The sequence below is a fragment of the Mytilus galloprovincialis genome, chromosome 5 (assembly GCF_965363235.1).
Source record: "Mytilus galloprovincialis chromosome 5, xbMytGall1.hap1.1, whole genome shotgun sequence".
NCBI classification, from domain to species: Eukaryota; Metazoa; Mollusca; class Bivalvia; order Mytilida; family Mytilidae; genus Mytilus; species Mytilus galloprovincialis.
The window spans coordinates 61359710-61380215 of NC_134842.1; the positions used below are offsets into that span (position 1 = coordinate 61359710).

At 33.4% G+C, this 20506-nt stretch overlaps 1 protein-coding gene and 1 long non-coding RNA gene across 2 annotated transcripts in view; both read right to left on the reverse strand.

The window, feature by feature from the left end:
* LOC143074098 (uncharacterized) overlaps positions 1-20506 on the reverse strand; it is a 118979-nt gene that overhangs the window by 91785 nt on the left and 6688 nt on the right. The gene's annotated exons all lie outside the window — the stretch shown is intronic.
* On the reverse strand, positions 13203-15641 carry LOC143076193 (uncharacterized). Its single transcript, XR_012978559.1, has 2 exons — positions 14702-15641; positions 13203-14165 (listed from the first exon to the last, which is right to left on the reverse strand). It is a non-coding gene; the product is annotated as an uncharacterized LOC143076193 (long non-coding RNA).

Below are 20506 nucleotides of genomic sequence, written 5' to 3' on the forward strand. Positions count from 1 at the left end.
AGAACCAGAAAAAATTGGTACCTCTAAAATAAAAGAACTTTCACATTTTATTTCATCAGGAGTTCATTGGCATCCCTTCAGTGCTTTTTAACCCATTTCTCTGACGTCAGTCTATTGTTCTAACAGTGGATTATTTTTCAAGAATCCACTGACCACCATGTTAACTTAAGATAACTTATATCATAACTTTTAACTTTCATCTTACGATATGTTATCCTCTCAAAAACGAGTGACTTATGAAGGATTCGAACTCACGCGTATTTTCGTCAGTAAAGTCTAGAGTTTATGCATGATACCACTAGACTATGAGTGCTGATATAAATTATTATTTAAATATCACTCTTATAGCGTATATCTGTCAATGCATGTCAATAAACTGTATTTCTGTCTTTTTGTTATCTAATAAAAAATTTAAACACAGGTGATTATGGCTTGAACTTTGCACTGTTAATAACACAGTTATGTCTTACGGAGCCAACTACTAGACGATCACGGATATGAACAACTTACATGAAACATTGCAAAATTGACATAAATATATCATGTATATATATATATTAAAATTGAGAATGGAAATGGGGAATGTGCCAAAGAGACAACAACCCGACCATAGAAAAAAACAACAGCAGATGGTCACCAACAGGTCTTCAATGTAGCGAGAAATTCCCGCACCCGGAGGCGTCCTTCAACTGGCCCCTAAACAAATATATACTAGTTCAGTGATAATGAACGCCATACTAATTTCCAAATTGTACACAAGAAACTAAAATTAAAATAATACAAGACTAACAAAGGCCAGAGGCTCCTGACTTGGGACAGGTCAAAAATGTGTCGGGGTTAAACATGTTTGTGAGATCTCAACCCTCCCCCTATACCTCTAGCCAATGTAGAAAAGTAAACGCATAACAATACGCAAATTAAAATTCAGTTCAAGAAAAGTACTAGTCCGAGTCTGATGTCAGAAGATGTAACCAAAGAAAATAAACAAAATGACAATAATACATAAATAACAACAGACTACTAGCAGTTAACTGACATGCCAGCTCCAGACTCCAATTAAACTGACTGAAAGATTATGATTTCATCATATGAACATCAGGCACAATCCTTCCCGTTAGGGGTTTAGTATCATACCATCATAACCTATATGAGAAGAACATAACCCGTGTCATGCCAACAACTGGTTTTTGAATAAATGTGTTTAGTTCCGATGCAAAAACCCTATAAGTGAATCAATATTAACGCCAAAATATGCAATCTTTAATGTCCTGACAACAGTATCGTAAATATATCCCTTCTTAGTAAGTCTATTCAAAGGTTTTGTTAGTTTTTGAGGTGAATACTGACACCTTTGTGCTTTATAAAGAATATTTCCATAAAAAATTGGATGTGAAATACCTGAACGTATAAGAAGTCTGCATGTTGAGCTATATTTACGAATGATGTCCTTATACCGATGATAAAATTAAGTAAATGTTTTGACTAGTTTGTGATATCGAAAACCCTGGCGTAATAATTTTTCAGTAATACATAAATTTCTCTCGATAAAATCTAAAACATTGTTACATACACGAGCGAATCGTACAAGTTGAGATATATAAACACCGTAAGATGGTGACAAGGGAACGTCACCATCTAAAAATGGATAATTAACAATAGGAAATGAAAAATCATCTCTTTTATCATAAATTTTAGTATTCAGCTTTCCGTTAGTGATATAGATATCAAGATCGAGGAAAGGGCAGTGGTCATTGTTAGTATTAGCTTTATTTAAAGTAAGTTCAACAGGATAAATTTCTTTAATATACATACTGAAGTCGTCATTATTGAGAGCCAAAATATCATCCAAATATCTAAAAGTATAACAGGTCCGCAATAAGTGGTGCACAGTTAGTCCCCATTGGAATTCCGATAATCTGACGATATACGGAATCCCCAAAGCGAACAAAAATGTTATCTAGTAAAAATTCAAGGGAACATATAGTATCAAAGCATGTCCAATTGACATAGTTTTTTTGTTTATTGTTACTAAAAATGACCTAAAAGAGTTTGAACATATATATTCACATTCTGACTTTTTAAATGCCCATTTAATTAGGTGTGTGAATTTTTTCGAGAATGTGAGGCAATGTGGTATACATGGTAGAAAAATCAAAACTTTGAACAGATTTAAAATCACCAATATAAGCATGCAATTTATCAAGTACTTCCAACGAGTTCTTGACACTCCAAAAGTAATTAATTCCACTATTTTCGAAGGCCTTATTTGAACAATTTATAATCAGGTTTTTAATTGTATCAAGTGTGCTGGTAAGAAGAATAGACAATTTAGTAGTGGAACAATGGTTTGAAGACGAAATAAATCTATATTTGTAAGGTGTTTTGTGTAGTTCGGAAACATTGTACATTTGTAGCAAGAGTAATTCTGCTTGGGTTTCAGAATGAGTACCAAATATTACTAGTTTATTAACTAATTGTTGATGAATGCCAAATGTAATAACGTTACAATAATCAAAACATAATGAAAGGGAACCAGTTTACACAAAATTTATATATGATTTTTTAATAAAGAATAATCATAGTATCTATCTTATCATCAACTGGTGTCTATTGAAGTGGTGTTACTATGACATTTACACTTCAATTAGATTTAAAATGTTTTTAGTCATTTTGAATGTGTGTTGTGAACTCAATCAAATGGAATATTTTGACGACATTGACTTGCTCATATACATGGAAGTGTTTAACGACCTTGACTGGCTTTTCAGCCCTCGCACGGTCTAGGTGCAGGAAAGCGTTTGGTGAGCTTTATCATATTTTGGTGCCACGGGTCAGGAACAGGTAGTAGAGGACGCCATATGTAGGCCGCCATCTTGGTTTTGGTGAGTTGTTTTTCTTTTGTTGACTATTCTGATGTTTCTTTTACTTCACAACGGCTGCTTTCAGGGCCAGTTTGGTCAGCTTGGCAGCCCGCTAACCTCGATGATGGAGTACCGGTAGATGGTTCTCGGACGTAGTATTATAGATGACAGGAAGCATTATCAGGACCAAAGCCGTGAGGCAGTGAAATGAAGGTCAATCACCCAACACCTAAGATGCAACCCTCGGACGTTAATCAGCATAAAAAACACTCCCCCATGATACAATGGGTTTTGGAGTGAATGTTTTTTTACGCAGGTACACCTACTAGTACGTCTACTGTATGGCTTGGATTGGTTTCTGTCATCTAAAGTAGTAAGTCGTTGATCATCTAACTGTAAACCCTTATCGAAGATAGTGGGTAAAGGAGAGCTGGCCCAGCACATCCGTTCAGCTGTAATGACTGAGACGTGACTGATCGATTGTGAATATGTATATATGGAAGTGTTTAACAACCTTGACTGGCTTTACAGCCCTCGCACGGTCGGCTCAGTGGCCGAAGGCGATTGGTGAGCATTTAAATAATTTTGTGCCATTGGTCAGGAACGAGTGGTGGTCGCCATTTTGGAGGTCGCTATTTTGGTTTTGTGAGCTGTTTTGATTTGGTTTGTTTACTAATTTGATATTATATTCCGTTGATTCATTGTCAGATCATGATTCAGACAGTCGTTTTACTAGAAATGGGTTAAGCTAGAGAATTGATAAGAAGTAGGGGATTCGAAAACGATAATCAACTCGCTACTAAAGTGGCTTGTTGATTATCTTTTATGAATCCACTACTTCTTATCAATTCTCTACTACAGAAATGCAGAACAGAGGACCAAAACCTCTGATTGTGTGTAGCATTGAAATACACTTACTGTAAGACTACTACTTTTGATTGGAAAATTCCAGATTTTTTCCTGGAAATAACCTTCTTTATAGACTACTGTGCTTATATCAGGTTCATATTGAACTCAGCATTTTTATGTTCAATTTTACACAGGGGTTCACTCTACATGCAGACTTAAGTTAGACACATCTATCAGCATGCCTCTGTCTTCCAGGTCAAGAAATAGGGCAAAAACTCTTCAAACACATATAATAATATAGTTTTTGCTTATTTAGTTGCCCCTTAGCAGGTAGTCATGGTAGTCAAACCCATACAATAAAATCAGAACTGGCTCTAATCAATAAATCAATAATTTTTGGAGGGTCTTCAAGTTTTTACAATAAGGTTAAGACTGATCCTGGCTATCAACTTAAGCAGTATTCTTTCATATATACTTTCATATTGATTTACGGTATATTCTTTAAGGTAAATTCAAACGAGTAAACATCAATAAAAAAGAACTGATAAGGCCTTTAAATAATATTGCTTATATATTGTTGTCTAAAAAACCCACATAAACAATAAAATTTGATCTTTATATTGATAATTTATCATTCTTTTAAATTTAAATTAATATCTGCATCAAGAGCAAAGGATAAGCTCTTATTATATGCCTTCTATAAAGTCACATTTTAAGCTTGAGACAATTTCAGTGTGCATTGATTTATCCCAAGCAAATAAAATGGCTCTGTAAAAATTCTAGCATATCTATTGCGTAAAATATGACTACCGTATTAAAAATCCCATAATCCGAATATGACAACCAAAAAAAGTTTTAAATCAAAAGCAGTTCTACTTTCACTAAACCTTACAACATAATCCTAACAATAGTTGTTTGTTGGTAGTAAATATATACTAATGCTAGGACATGTTATTTATAATTTATAAAAATGCCTTTTATTGAGCTAGGATAGGATATATATATAAAAAGATTTTTAATATATATCAATATTAAACAGGAACAAACCTTTGACAGTCAGCTGGAAAGTTGCTTTTGTATCTTTGGTTTCTTCCTTCCCTGCTCCAAAAATAGTTATCGCAACATCATAAAAGCCTGTATCATTTGTGGTTAAATCACTAAACTTCAGATTTATTGTATTGGGAACCCATGTTACTCTGTCTTTGAACCTGTTTCCTTGACCATCACGGATCTAAAATAAGAAACATATATTATAAATTGTTGCTATTAGAGAAACAAAACCACTGTTTTTATTTGATAACATGTATACAAAAGTCTGCTTTAAGCTGGCATACTAAAATTTCTGTGTTGCACTTCTTATTATTACAACTTTACAAATAGATTTTGATGATGTATTGGTGTTAACACCCAATGACAAATATCTTAACATGCATAACAGGAAAGCATAAAGACTGAATCCTTTTCCAAACAAGTGAAAATGTGAGCTACTGCACACTCATGATAGCCCCTCCCGCCCAGGAAGTTGTTGAGTGATGAATCTGAAAACGCATTACACAGTATAGCTGACTTATATAAACCCTGAAACCAAATTTCACAAATATTTGTACTGTATACATGTTGTCGTTCCTGAGAAAAATTCGTAAGGGTTCCACGGCAGTGTCTCGCCTACTTTTGCTGTTACTCTCAGGCTAAAAAAAAAAATGAGGAAAACAATCAATAAAAATATTCCTCTTGATACTATTTTTTGATTGTAAGAAGCTTCTGTCCAAGTTTGATAAAAATTTCAGGATAGTTTATGAATCTAATAAATGTTTTAAAAACTTTAACTGCAGACTATGTAATGTTAACTGGAAGAAAAACTATAAAGTCCATTTAAAATTTTATAAGTAAAATACAGACACACAGGTACCAAATATATATTAACAAAATTTCCTTTCTAGATACTAGTTTTTGATCATAAACAAGCTTCTGTCCAAGTTTGGTACAAATTTAAAATAGTATAAGAAAGTTATTAATTTTAAAAAAAAATTAACTACAGAGTGAATGTGTTGTTTCCTGGCAGAAAACCTAAGTCCATTTAAAAGTATAATACTGAAAAAATGGATTTATTTTTTTACAAAATTTACTTCTGGATACTATCTTATGATCATAAAATTTAAAAAACTTAAACCACAGAGTGAATGTAATGTTTCCCCGCAGAAAAACTAAGTCCATTTATAAATAAAATACAGAAAAAATGGAATTTTATTTTTACAAAATTTACTTCTGGATACTATCTTATGATCATAAACAAGATTCTGTCCAAGTTTGGTAGAAATCCATTATGGTTTAAGAAAGTTATTAAATTTTCAAAAACTTTAACCACAGAGTGAATATTTGTGGCCGCCGCCGACAGAGACGGAATGGAATGTAGGATCGCTTAGTCTAGCTTTTTCGAATTAAGTCGAAGGCTCGACAAAAATGTGACAACAATTTTCAACTTCGCTTTCATGTGTTAAATGATACAAGTGTTCAGTAAACAGGTAGTTGTTGAGTGATAGATCTAGCTCGAGGCTCTAAAGAGCCTCGAGCTAGCCTTGGTCTATGTGCACTGTCTTCACGGTTAGCCACTAGTCTGATGCCCTAGACTAGTAAAATTTCATTCGGACAAGTAAGTTTTTGCAAAACTTTCTTTGACCCGATAAGAATAAAACCAAATGCTCTACAGGGCACAGCTTGATACGACCGCAGAGGTCGAACCCTGAACAGTTGGGGCAAGTATGAACACAAAATTTAAGCTTGATACAGCTCTGAATTTGGATTGTGATTAAATACATGAAATAGTTGACACAACATAGGTTTCTGACACAGAATGAATGTGGTCTAAGAACTTAAACTTAAAAACTTAAAATTTTTAAATTGGACATTTACCTATTAAGGTCCAATATCCAAAATCTAAATACATGGTTAGATTCAGCATATCATAGAACCCCAAGAATTCAATTTTTGATGAAATCAAATAATGTTCAATTTTAGACCCTTTAGACCTCAATGTGAACCAATTTGATAACTGGGCCCAAATATTAAAAATCTTAATACATGGTTAGATTCAGCATATATCAAAGAACCCCATATATTGAATTTTTGTTGAAATCAAACAAAGTTTAATTTTGGACCCCATTTTGGACCAACTTGAAAACTGGGCCCATAATTAAAAATCTAAGTACATGTTTAGATTCAGCATATCAAAGAACCCCAAGAATGGACCCTTTGGACCTTAATGTAGACCAATTTGAAAACAGGACCAACAAGAATGTGTCCACAGTACACGGATGCCCCACTCACACTATCATTTTCTATGTTTAAAGGACTGTGAAATTGGAATAAATTCTCTAATTTGGCATTAAAATTAGAATGATCTTATCAAAGGGAACATGTATACTAAGTTTCAAGTTGATTGGACTTCTACTATATCAAAAACTACCTTGACCAAAAACTTTAACCTGAAATTTGCACTATCATTTTCTATGTTCAGTGAACCGTAAAATTGGGGTCAAAACTCTAATTTGGCATTTAAATTAGAAAGATCATATCATAGGGCACATGTATACTAAGTTTCAAGTTGATTGGACTTCAACTTCATCAAAAACTACCTTGACCAAAAACTTTAACCTGAAGCCAAAAACTTTAACCTGAAATTTGCACTATCATTTTCTATGTTCAGTGAACCGTAAAATTGGGGTCAAAACTCTAATTTGGCATTTAAATTAGAAAGATCATATCATAGGGCACATGTATACTAAGTTTCAAGTTGATTGGACTTCAACTTCATCAAAAACTACCTTGACCAAAAACTTTAACCTGAAGCCAAAAACTTTAACCTGAAATTTGCACTATCATTTTCTATGTTCAGTGAACCGTAAAATTGGGGTCAAAACTCTAATTTGGCATTTAAATTAGAAAGATCATATCATAGGGCACATGTATACTAAGTTTCAAGTTGATTGGACTTCAACTTCATCAAAAACTACCTTGACCAAAAACTTTAACCTGAAGCCAAAAACTTTAACCTGAAATTTGCACTATCATTTTCTATGTTCAGTGAACCGTAAAATTGGGGTCAAAACTCTAATTTGGCATTTAAATTAGAAAGATCATATCATAGGGCACATGTATACTAAGTTTCAAGTTGATTGGACTTCAACTTCATCAAAAACTACCTTGACCAAAAACTTTAACCTGAAGCCAAAAACTTTAACCTGAAATTTGCACTATCATTTTCTATGTTCAGTGAACCGTAAAATTGGGGTCAAAACTCTAATTTGGCATTTAAATTAGAAAGATCATATCATAGGGCACATGTATACTAAGTTTCAAGTTGATTGGACTTCAACTTCATCAAAAACTACCTTGACCAAAAACTTTAACCTGAAGCCAAAAACTTTAACCTGAAATTTGCACTATCATTTTCTATGTTCAGTGGACCGTGAAAATGGGGTTAAATCTCTAATTTGGAATTAAAATTAGAAAGATCATATCATACAGAACATATGTACTAAGTTTCAAGTTGATTAGACTTCAACTTCATCAAAAACTACCTCGACCAAAAACTTTAACCTGAAGCGGGACAGACGGACGAACGGACGAACGAACGGACGGACGAACGAACGGACGCACAGACCAGAAAACATAATGCCCATAAATGGGGCATAAAAATTAACAAGAATGTGTCCACAGTACACGGATGCCCCACTCACACTATCATTTTCTATGTTTAAAGGACTGTGAAATTGGAATAAATTCTCTAATTTGGCATTAAAATTAGAATGATCTTATCAAAGGGAACATGTATACTAAGTTTCAAGTTGATTGGACTTCTACTTTATCAAAAACTACCTTGACCAAAAACTTTAACCTGAAATTTGCACTATCATTTTCTATGTTCAGTGAACCATAAAATTGGGGTCAAAACTCTAATTTGGCATTTAAATTAGAAAGATCATATCATAGGGCACATGTATACTAAGTTTCAAGTTGATTGGACTTCAACTTCATCAAAAACTACCTTGACCAAAAACTTTAACCTGAAGCCAAAAACTTTAACCTGAAATTTGCACTATCATTTTCTATGTTCAGTGAACCGTAAAATTGGGGTCAAAACTCTAATTTGGCATTTAAATTAGAAAGATCATATCATAGGGCACATGTATACTAAGTTTCAAGTTGATTGGACTTCAACTTCATCAAAAACTACCTTGACCAAAAACTTTAACCTGAAGCCAAAAACTTTAACCTGAAATTTGCACTATCATTTTCTATGTTCAGTGAACCGTAAAATGGCTATTGGTACTTTACGGAACGGAACGGAACGGAACGGAACGGAAAAGAATTTCATTTAAGGTATCCAAAGGGGGCATTTATCAAAATTTCGAAAAATCTTTAAAACAAAACAAACTTTAAAATTTCTGTGTTTTACGGTTTTCCATATACAAATAACACAAATGTATACTTAATCTCATCTTCACAGGTGAAATGTGTAATAATGTATAACATCGGAAAATATTCTGTAGATGAATATGTCGGATTGTCCTGATAAATTATCATGAAATTAACGCATTTGCAAGTCATGCATTATGATATCTAGACTGACCTCACGTCGTCCTTGATTAGAGACAGTGATCAAGTTGAATCTGATTTAAACTTATTAATTTATTTTTCCGTTCCGTTCCGTTCCGCAAAGTACCAATTGCTCTGAGGAATTGGTATTTAACGGAAAAAACGGAAACAGACTTCTTTAATGTAATTAAAGCTGTATGATAACAAAAATTGTCTGACACCTCTTTTTGCATGAGTGGTATGTGTTTTAGATAGCATTTTCGACTTGATCAATAATAAAAAATTTAACACAAAGGCAGGTTACACAAAAAGTCTTTCTCCTTCCATCGGTAATTATATTTAAAAAAAGAGGCCTTCAACAGCCCGTTCCGACGATGATTAGAGACAGTGATCAAGTTGAATCTTTATTAAATCTTTTAATTTATTTTTCCGTTCCGTTCCGTTCTGCAAAGTACCAATTGCTCTGAGGAATTGGTATTTAACGGAAAAAACGGAAACAGACATCTTTAATGTAATAAAAGCAGTATGATAACAAAAATTGTCTGACACTCTTTTTGCATGAGTGGTATGTGTTTTAGATAGCATTTTCGACTTGATCAATAATAAAAAATTTAACACAGAGGCAGGTTACACAAAAAGTCTTTCTCCTTCCATCGGTAATTATATTTTAAAAAAGAGGCCTTCAACAGCCCGTTCCGACGATGATTAGAGACAGTGATCAAGTTGAATCTTTATTAAATCTTTTAATTTATTTTTCCGTTCCGTTCCGTTCCGCAAAGTACCAATTGCTCTGAGGAATTGGTATTTAACGGAAAAAACGGAAACAGACATCTTTAATGTAATTAAAGCAGTATGATAACAAAAATTGTCTGACACCTCTTTTTGCATGAGTGGTATGTGTTTTAGATAGCATTTTCGACTTGATCAATAATACAAAATTTAACACAAAGGCAGGTTACACAAAAAGTCTTTCTCCTTCCATCGGTAATTATATTTTAAAAAAGAGGCCTTCAACAGCCCGTTCCGACGATGATTAGAGACAGTGATCAAGTTGAATCTGATTTAAACTTTTTAATTTATTTTTCCGTTCCGTTCCGTTCCGCAAAGTACCAATTGCTCTGAGGAATTGGTATTTAACGGAAAAAACGGAAACAGACATCTTTAATGTAATAAAAGCAGTATGATAACAAAAATTGTCTGACACTCTTTTTGCATGAGTGGTATGTGTTTTAGATAGCATTTTCGACTTGATCAATAATAAAAAATTTAACACAGAGGCAGGTTACACAAAAAGTCTTTCTCCTTCCATCGGTAATTATATTTTAAAAAAGAGGCCTTCAACAGCCCGTTCCGACGATGATTAGAGACAGTGATCAAGTTGAATCTTTATTAAATCTTTTAATTTATTTTTCCGTTCCGTTCCGTTCCGCAAAGTACCAATTGCTCTGAGGAATTGGTATTTAACGGAAAAAACGGAAACAGACATCTTTAATGTAATTAAAGCAGTATGATAACAAAAATTGTCTGACACCTCTTTTTGCATGAGTGGTATGTGTTTTAGATAGCATTTTCGACTTGATCAATAATACAAAATTTAACACAAAGGCAGGTTACACAAAAAGTCTTTCTCCTTCCATCGGTAATTATATTTTAAAAAAGAGGCCTTCAACAGCCCGTTCCGACGATGATTAGAGACAGTGATCAAGTTGAATCTGATTTAAACTTTTTAATTTATTTTTCCGTTCCGTTCCGTTCCGCAAAGTACCAATTGCTCTGAGGAATTGGTATTTAACGGAAAAAACGGAAACAGACATCTTTAATGTAATTAAAAGCAGTATAATAACAAAAATTGTCTGACACCTCTTTTTGCATGAGTGGTATGTGTTTTAGATAGCATTTTCGACTTGATCAATAATACAAAATTTAACACAAAGGCAGGTTACACAAAAAGTCTTTCTCCTTCCATCGGTAATTATATTTTAAAAAAGAGGCCTTCAACAGCCCGTTCCGACGATGATTAGAGACAGTGATCAAGTTGAATCTTTATTAAATCTTTTAATTTATTTTTCCGTTCCGTTCCGTTCCGCAAAGTACCAATTGCTCTGAGGAATTGGTATTTAACGGAAAAAACGGAAACAGACATCTTTAATGTAATAAAAGCAGTATGATAACAAAAATTGTCTGACACTCTTTTTGCATGAGTGGTATGTGTTTTAGATAGCATTTTCGACTTGATTAATAATAAAAAATTTAACACAGAGGCAGGTTACACAAAAAGTCTTTCTCCTATCATCGGTAATCATATTTTAAAAAAGAGGCCTTCAACAGCCCGTTCCGACGATGATTAGAGACAGTGATCAAGTTGAATCTGATTTAAACTTTTAAATTTATTTTTCCGTTCCGTTCCGTTCCGCAAAGTACCAATTGCTCTGAGGAATTGGTATTTAACGGAAAAAACGGAAACAGACATCTTTAATGTAATTAAAGCAGTATGATAACAAAAATTGTCTGACACTCTTTTTGCATGAGTGGTATGTGTTTTAGATAGCATTTTCGACTTGATCAATAATAAAAAAATTAACACAAAGGCAGGTTACACAAAAAGTCTTTCTCCTTCCATCGGTAATTATATTTTAAAAAAGAGGCATTCAACAGCCCGTTCCGACGATGATTAGAGACAGTGATCAAGTTGAATCTGATTTAAACTTTTAAATTTATTTTTCCGTTCCGTTCCGTTCCGCAAAGTACCAATTGCTCTGAGGAATTGGTATTTAACGGAATCAACGGAAACAGACATCTATAATGTAATAAAAGCAGTATGATAAAAACAAGTCAGACCCTTCTTTTTTGAATGAGTGGTAAGTGTTTTAGATAGCATTTCGACTGGATCAATATTTAAATAAACAGCTGCGCCATGAGCGCATGATACGCCCGTCGTCTTGTGAAAAAACATAAATCTTTTTTGAATAACACAGGGTTGTACAGGATGTCATGCTTAGTATATCCTGACTCATTCCTTATTCCCGCTCAATAGGAAGATTGTACAAGATGTATTTGGAAACCCGACGCAACATTAGCCTGTTAAGTTTTAAGCAATAGAGATACAGCGCAACATGTGAAAAAAAAACCTCTTTTTTTACAAAATCTCAATAACTCGAAAATATAAAAATGAATCATCACCAAAAAGTATACAGATCTTTAGATTAATATAACAAAGAAGTGTGTAAAGTTTTAAGCAATAATCATAAATCGTTTTTGAGATATGGTGCGACATGTAAACCCCCCCCCCTTTTTTTTTTTTACAAAATACTCAATAACTCAAAAATGACATTTTGAATCATCACCAAAAAGTATACAGATATATTAAGATTAATATAACTAAGAAGCCTTTGAAGTTTTAAGCCATAATCAAGAATCGTTTTTGAGATACGGTGCAACATGTGAAAAAACACACCCCTGTTTAAGTTACAAAGTGCCATAACTCAAAAAGTTGTAATCTTATTTTCACAAAAAAGTATACAGATCATTTGACCATCATAAGAAACAACTAAATTAAGTTTCAAAAAATTTGGATAAGTCGTTCTCAAGTTACGGTGCGACATGTTTACAACAGACAGACGGACAGACGGACGGACGGACGGACGGACGGACACTGGACATTTGTATACCATAATACGTCCCGTCAAAATTGACGGACGTATAAAAAATAACACAAAGACAGGTTAGACAAAAGGTCTTTCTACTTCCATTGGTAATTATAAATTAAAAAGGGGCCTTCCGAAGATGATAAGAAACAGTGATCCCCATTTCCATTCTCAATTTTATATTAGAAACAAGGTCTCATAAATATTAAAACATATGTTTAAAATATATCTTCATAAAAATATGAGCACTAAACACTGGTTTACACTATAATAAAAAAATGTTTGCAAATTGTTAAAACATTTTCGGATTTATCAAAGCACTATAAAAAATGGTAACTCCTTAAAAGTCATAAAACCACAATAATAACTGCTGTTAATCAAAGTATTTATAAAAACTAAAAGTCTGTTCTGTTACAAAACCTATAGGCAAAGGTCTTACTATAATATCAGCGGGAAATTTCGGTTCTAGAGGTGCATTCCGTATTTAATCTGCAGGGGCGGATGCAGGAATTTTCGAAAGAGGGGGTGCTAACCCAGGTAACCCAGGGCAAAGGGGGAGGTGCAAAACATATGTCCCGATACAAATGCATTGATCGGCAAAAATAAAGGGGGGGTGCACACCCCCGGAACCCCCCCCCCCCCCTGGATCCGCCACTGAATCTGGTTTTTTTTCTCCTATCTCCTGATGACAGCTGGTGTGTCCGTAGATATTGTTTAAATTTTCTATATTTTCACTTTTTAATTAGTTTACCTGCACAATGGCGCAGAAGCAATATTTATTTTTTGGCGCAAATGAAAAACTACAACTTTTAAGAATTGGCGCAAAAGCAATGCGTACTTAAATAACAATCAAATTTGACCGTGCCCACAAAACGATTGTTCAAATTACGAATAGTTTCAGCTTAAAATCCATGGCACTCTAAAATGTAGATTTTTTAAATCACATAAATTCCATATCGATATACGTATATTTGGATCTATGCAATATGTTTATCTGGACATCAGCATGCTAGCTGTAATGACTTCCATCTATTCTTTGCGGGCATTAAATAATGGACTTCATTAACGATAACCGTTTTATTTATTGTCATATAATCCACTCTATTAACACAATGTAGCATGAATAACAAAGGTATGCTGGTGTTCAATGAATGATTACAAATGATGACAGGTAAGTATAACTCCAAACTGAACGTGAACATCAAACGGTAAAAAGCTGAAAGAACAAATAAAAACTCAATATAAAACCTATCAATCAAAAAGATTTGCCAAAACATACAAAAATACAAAGTTGGCTTATGACACTAATTGTGTTCCATACATTCACATAAAAAATACAAGTATTAACAATATATCAAGTTTGTAACATAACTGTGAGTCAAAACTGGTGTGTTCAGCTTTTAATGTGTTGAAAACTCGACAAGTATCAAACATTATGTATGCAAATTATGACACGAATTGCTTTCCATACTTTAAAAATAACGAAATGAGGGGGGTGCTATGAATCATACAAAAATTACCAAAAAGGGTATTTGAATGTTTATAGAACATTTTTATAGTGTAAATGTTGTATCTGTGTGTTTACAAGTAATAACAAACGGTTGTGAAACAATAAAACAAATAATCTGGTGAAGTGGCATATTTGTCATCATTGTCATTTATCCAACGTTTTATACGTCATCAAAACACAATACATGTTATATATGTTTACAATAAACAGTTCTTCAAATTGTCAATATGCTATAAACGTACACTGTGCCGGAATCTGGCAGATATATCAATAAATGATGCTGAATCATCAACGTGAGCATGTAAATAAGGGGAAATTACAAAGGAGGGGAAAGTAACAAAGAAGATAGTAAATGTAAGTCAACTTTCGGAAACATCATGAAATAATTACGGACGAGTCAGTACACTAGCTTAGTTCCGTCATTTCAATAACATGGATGGCAATATGTTTGATTGATCTAACCATACGTTAACCAGTGTCCTTTGAATACAGTGATCATGCATGATGTGAACATTTTTTTCTATAGACATAGGTAGATTTGATTAATCCAAATAATATAGGTATAAAGCATACCGGTGCCCATGCAATTCATAATGCAATACAACAATATATAGAAATAAATTATGTTTTTTTTATGAAATGTATGTGCTTATGCAACATTATCAAACTGCTGTAATGCATTAGTTATAAACTTTGAAAGAACCGATGACTTTTCATTCGTTTTTAAACTCAAATGTACTTAAATAGCACATTTTAAACCGTAAGAAATTGGTTTATCTCTCGAAAAAACCTGAACTGTTCTCGAAAAAACCCGAACTGCTCTCGAAAAAAACTTGAACAGATGGAAATGAATATACCCTTAAAATTGCCTTTTAATTACAATAACTAAAACTTTTGTTATAGCATATGTAAATGTAAGGATATAAAGACATCATGTGTGCATGCTCTTTGAAATTTGCATTGGTATGTGTATAGAAATTGCTTTTTTCTATATTTTGGCATAAAAGCATTATTAGGCCAAATCAAACTTTTTTAACTGCAAAGTATGTATGGTTGGCAACATCCTTTCATCACAAATACTTACTTAACTTGTTTGATCTTGTAAATTTAGTTTAAGCATTTATTTTACGTGTTACAGGAAAACATGTCTGTTTGTTTACATTTTTAGTCATAATCTCTCGAAAAAAAATGGACGCTCTCGAAAAAACCCGATCTCAACCGGACACTATACCTACGGTGGTAATACTGATACGTATTATTACATATCAGTAAAAAAAATCTACAAACAGTATGTTAATAAAGAGTTATGAAGTAAAATGTACATGGGACAAAATCACAAAAAATACATAGAATAATACAAATTATCAATAAACAGGTGTTATATGTCAGTTTGGTATGGTCAAGACGTTTGGTAAAGATAACATCCTTTTAAGAGAGTTATCTCGCCTTAACCAGTTATGGGGTTTTTCGTATTGCGGATTGCATTCCGTATTTGTATGATATGTTAGTTGATTTGTTCTCTTGATTTATTGTTACCATTCCATGTAGATGTGTTTTTGAAGAATAGAATTTATTAACTTGAATATTCGTTTATTATCTATGCCAGAAAGGAGCATTAAACAGGGCTTTACTTGACAGTGGATGTAGAGTCTGCAACAAAAAACGAATCATAGTATATTTTTAGCATTCTTTTAAACACATACAGTAGACGACTTTAGTTTTAATACCGATTTTGCCGCAAATACTAATATTCTCTTAGAAATCAAAGACGGTTACTTCGAAGTCGATAATAGGGCTATCTTAACTAGTTATCGTAAGTGTATACTAAGATAGCCGTTAAATTGTTAAGATAACCCACGAGGGGATTGCAGATACTCTCTTATCACCATCGTAATCTTCTTGTAAAGCGTTTTCTCTTAAATGAAACTTAAGATAGGTTTTCATGATACAGGGGCCCGCGGTAACAAGAAACTTCTCTTAAAGTCTTCGTAAGTCATAGTTTACGATTACACAAAGAATGCATTAAGGGTCCTTTTAAGAGTGTATCAAAAAGCATTCTATTTTCGTTCTTTTCTTTCCCATAACTTCGTTTGATAAAACCCTTAAAACATTCTTAGTCTAAGCGCACTTATTAATTTTCGGACTTATCCGACAACGTTTTCTTTGAAATTCTTTGATTTACATGTTAGTTTGTCCCGAAAAAATCTAGTGAAATGTTTGTATCGTAGGGCTATCATGACTAGCAGTGACACGGACAGTGAATTAAATGTATGCAATTACTTTTGCAAATAATCTTACATGTTTTCAATTTGTTTCTTAATCCGTTATAAATCAAGAGGACTTGAGCGGCCAAGCAATACACGTACAGTTTCATTCCCTGACATTCCTCATGTGTAAAATAAAGGTCATTTTCATTCTAAGATAGGTTGATGTGTGGGTAGAACCGCACTTACATTAAAATGTTTTTTCACAAGACGACGGGCGTATCATGCGCTCATGGCGCAGCTGTTTATTTAAATATTGATCCAGTCGAAATGCTATCTAAAACACTTACCACTCATTCAAAAAAGAAGGGTCTGACATTTTTTTATCATACTGCTTTTATTACATTATAGATGTCTGTTTCCGTTGATTCCGTTAAATACCAATTCCTCAGAGCAATTGGTACTTTGCGGAACGGAACGGAACGGAAAAATAAATTAAAAAGTTTAAATCAGATTCAACTTGATCACTGTCTCTAATCATCGTCGGAACGGGCTGTTAAAGGCCTCTTTTTTAAAATATAATTACCGATGGAAGGAGAAAGACTTTTTGTGTAACCTGCCTTTGTGTTAAATTTTTTATTATTGATCAAGTCGAAAATGCTATCTAAAACACATACCACTCATGCAAAAAGAGGTGTCAGACATTTTTTTTTATCATACTGCTTTAATTACATTAAAGACATCTGTTTCCGTTTATCTGTTTCCGTTTTTTCCGTTAAATACCAATTCCTCAGAGCAATTGGTACTTTGCGGAACGAACGGAACGGAAAAATAAATTAAAAAGTTTAAATCAGATTCAACTTGATCACTGTCTCTAATCATCGTCGGAACGGGCTGTTGAAGGCCTCTTTTTTAAAATATAATTACCGATGGAAGGAGAAAGACTTTTTGTGTAACCTGCCTTTGTGTTAAATTTTGTATTATTGATCAAGTCGAAAATGCTATCTAAAACACATACCACTCATGCAAAAAGAGGTGTCAGACAATTTTTGTTATCATACTGCTTTAATTACATTAAAGATGTCTGTTTCCGTTGATTCCGTTAAATACCAATTCCTCAGAGCAATTGGTACTTTGCGGAACGGAACGGAACGGAAAAATAAATTTAAAAGTTTAAATCAGATTCAACTTGATCACTGTCTCTAATCATCGTCGGAACGGGCTGTTGAAGGCCTCTTTTTTAAAATATAATTACCGATGGAAGGAGAAAGACTTTTTGTGTAACCTGCCTTTGTGTTAATTTTTTTTATTATTGATCAAGTCGAAAATGCTATCTAAAACACATACCACTCATGCAAAAAGAGGTGTCAGACATTTTATTTTATCATACTGCTTTAATTACATTAAAGATGTCTGTTTCCGTTTTTTCCGTTAAATACCAATTCCTCAGAGCAATTGGTACTTTGCGGAACGGAACGGAACGGAAAAATAAATTAAAAAGTTTAAATCAGATTCAACTTGATCACTGTCTCTAATCATCGTCGGAACGGGCTGTTGAAGGCCTCTTATTTAAAATATAATTACCGATGGAAGGAGAAAGACTTTTTGTGTAACCTGCCTTTGTGTTAAATTTTGTATTATTGATCAAGTCGAAAATGCTATCTAAAACACATACCACTCATGCAAAAAGAGGTGTCAGACAATTTTTGTTATCATACTGCTTTAATTACATTAAAGATGTCTGTTTCCGTTTTTTCCGTTAAATACCAATTCCTCAGAGCAATTGGTACTTTGCGGAACGGAACGGAACGGAAAAATAAATTAAAAAGTTTAAATCAGATTCAACTTGATCACTGTCTCTAATCATCGTCGGAACGGGCTGTTGAAGGCCTCTTTTTTAAAATATAATTACCGATGGAAGGAGAAAGACTTTTTGTGTAACCTGCCTCTGTGTTAAATTTTTTATTATTGATCAAGTCGAAAATGCTATCTAAAACACATACCACTCATGCAAAAAGAGTGTCAGACAATTTTTGTTATCATACTGCTTTTATTACATTAAAGATGTCTGTTTCCGTTTTTTCCGTTAAATACCAATTCCTCAGAGCAATTGGTACTTTGCGGAACGGAACGGAACGGAAAAATAAATTAAAAGATTTAATAAAGATTCAACTTGATCACTGTCTCTAATCATCGTCGGAACGGGCTGTTGAAGGCCTCTTATTTAAAATATAATTACCGATGGAAGGAGAAAGACTTTTTGTGTAACCTGCCTTTGTGTTAAATTTTGTATTATTGATCAAGTCGAAAATGCTATCTAAAACACATACCACTCATGCAAAAAGAGGTGTCAGACAATTTTTGTTATCATACTGCTTTAATTACATTAAAGATGTCTGTTTCCGTTTTTTCCGTTAAATACCAATTCCTCAGAGCAATTGGTACTTTGCGGAACGGAACGGAACGGAAAAATAAATTAAAAAGTTTAAATCAGATTCAACTTGATCACTGTCTCTAATCATCGTCGGAACGGGCTGTTGAAGGCCTCTTTTTTAAAATATAATTACCGATGGAAGGAGAAAGACTTTTTGTGTAACCTGCCTCTGTGTTAAATTTTTTATTATTGATCAAGTCGAAAATGCTATCTAAAACACATACCACTCATGCAAAAAGAGTGTCAGACAATTTTTGTTATCATACTGCTTTTATTACATTAAAGATGTCTGTTTCCGTTTTTTCCGTTAAATACCAATTCCTCAGAGCAATTGGTACTTTGCGGAACGGAACGGAACGGAAAAATAAATTAAAAGATTTAATAAAGATTCAACTTGATCACTGTCTCTAATCATCGTCGGAACGGGCTGTTGAAGGCCTCTTTTTTAAAATATAATTACCGATGGAAGGAGAAAGACTTTTTGTGTAACCTGCCTTTGTGTTAAATTTTTTATTATTGATCAAGTCGAAAATGCTATCTAAAACACATACCACTCATGCAAAAAGAGGTGTCAGACAATTTTTGTTATCATACAGCTTTAATTACATTAAAGATGTCTGTTTCCGTTTTTTCCGTTAAATACCAATTCCTCAGAGCAATTGGTACTTTGCGGAACGGAACGGAACGGAAAAATAAATTAATAAGTTTAAATCAGATTCAACTTGATCACTGTCTCTAATCAAGGACGACGTGAGGTCAGTCTAGATATCATAATGCATGACTTGCAAATGCGTTAATTTCATGATAATTTATCAGGACAATCCGACATATTCATCTACAGAGTATTTCCCGATGTTATACATTATTACACATTTCACCTGTGAAGATGAGATTTAGTATACATTTGTGTTATTTGTATATGGAAAACCGTAAAACACAGAAATTTTAAAGTTTGTTTTGTTTTAAAGATTTTTCGAAATTTTGATAAATGCCCCCTTTGGATACCTTAAATGAAATTCTTTTCCGTTCCGTTCCGTTCCGTTCCGTTCCGTAAAGTACCAATAGCCCCGTAAAATTGGGGTCAAAACTCTAATTTGGCATTTAAATTAGAAAGATCATATCATAGGGCACATGTATACTAAGTTTCAAGTTGATTGGACTTCAACTTCATCAAAAACTACCTTGACCAAAAACTTTAACCTGAAGCCAAAAACTTTAACCTGAAATTTGCACTATCATTTTCTATGTTCAGTGGACCGTGAAAATGGGGTTAAATCTCTAATTTGGAATTAAAATTAGAAAGATCATATCATACAGAACATATGTACTAAGTTTCAAGTTGATTAGACTTCAACTTCATCAAAAACTACCTCGACCAAAAACTTTAACCTGAAGCGGGACAGACGGAC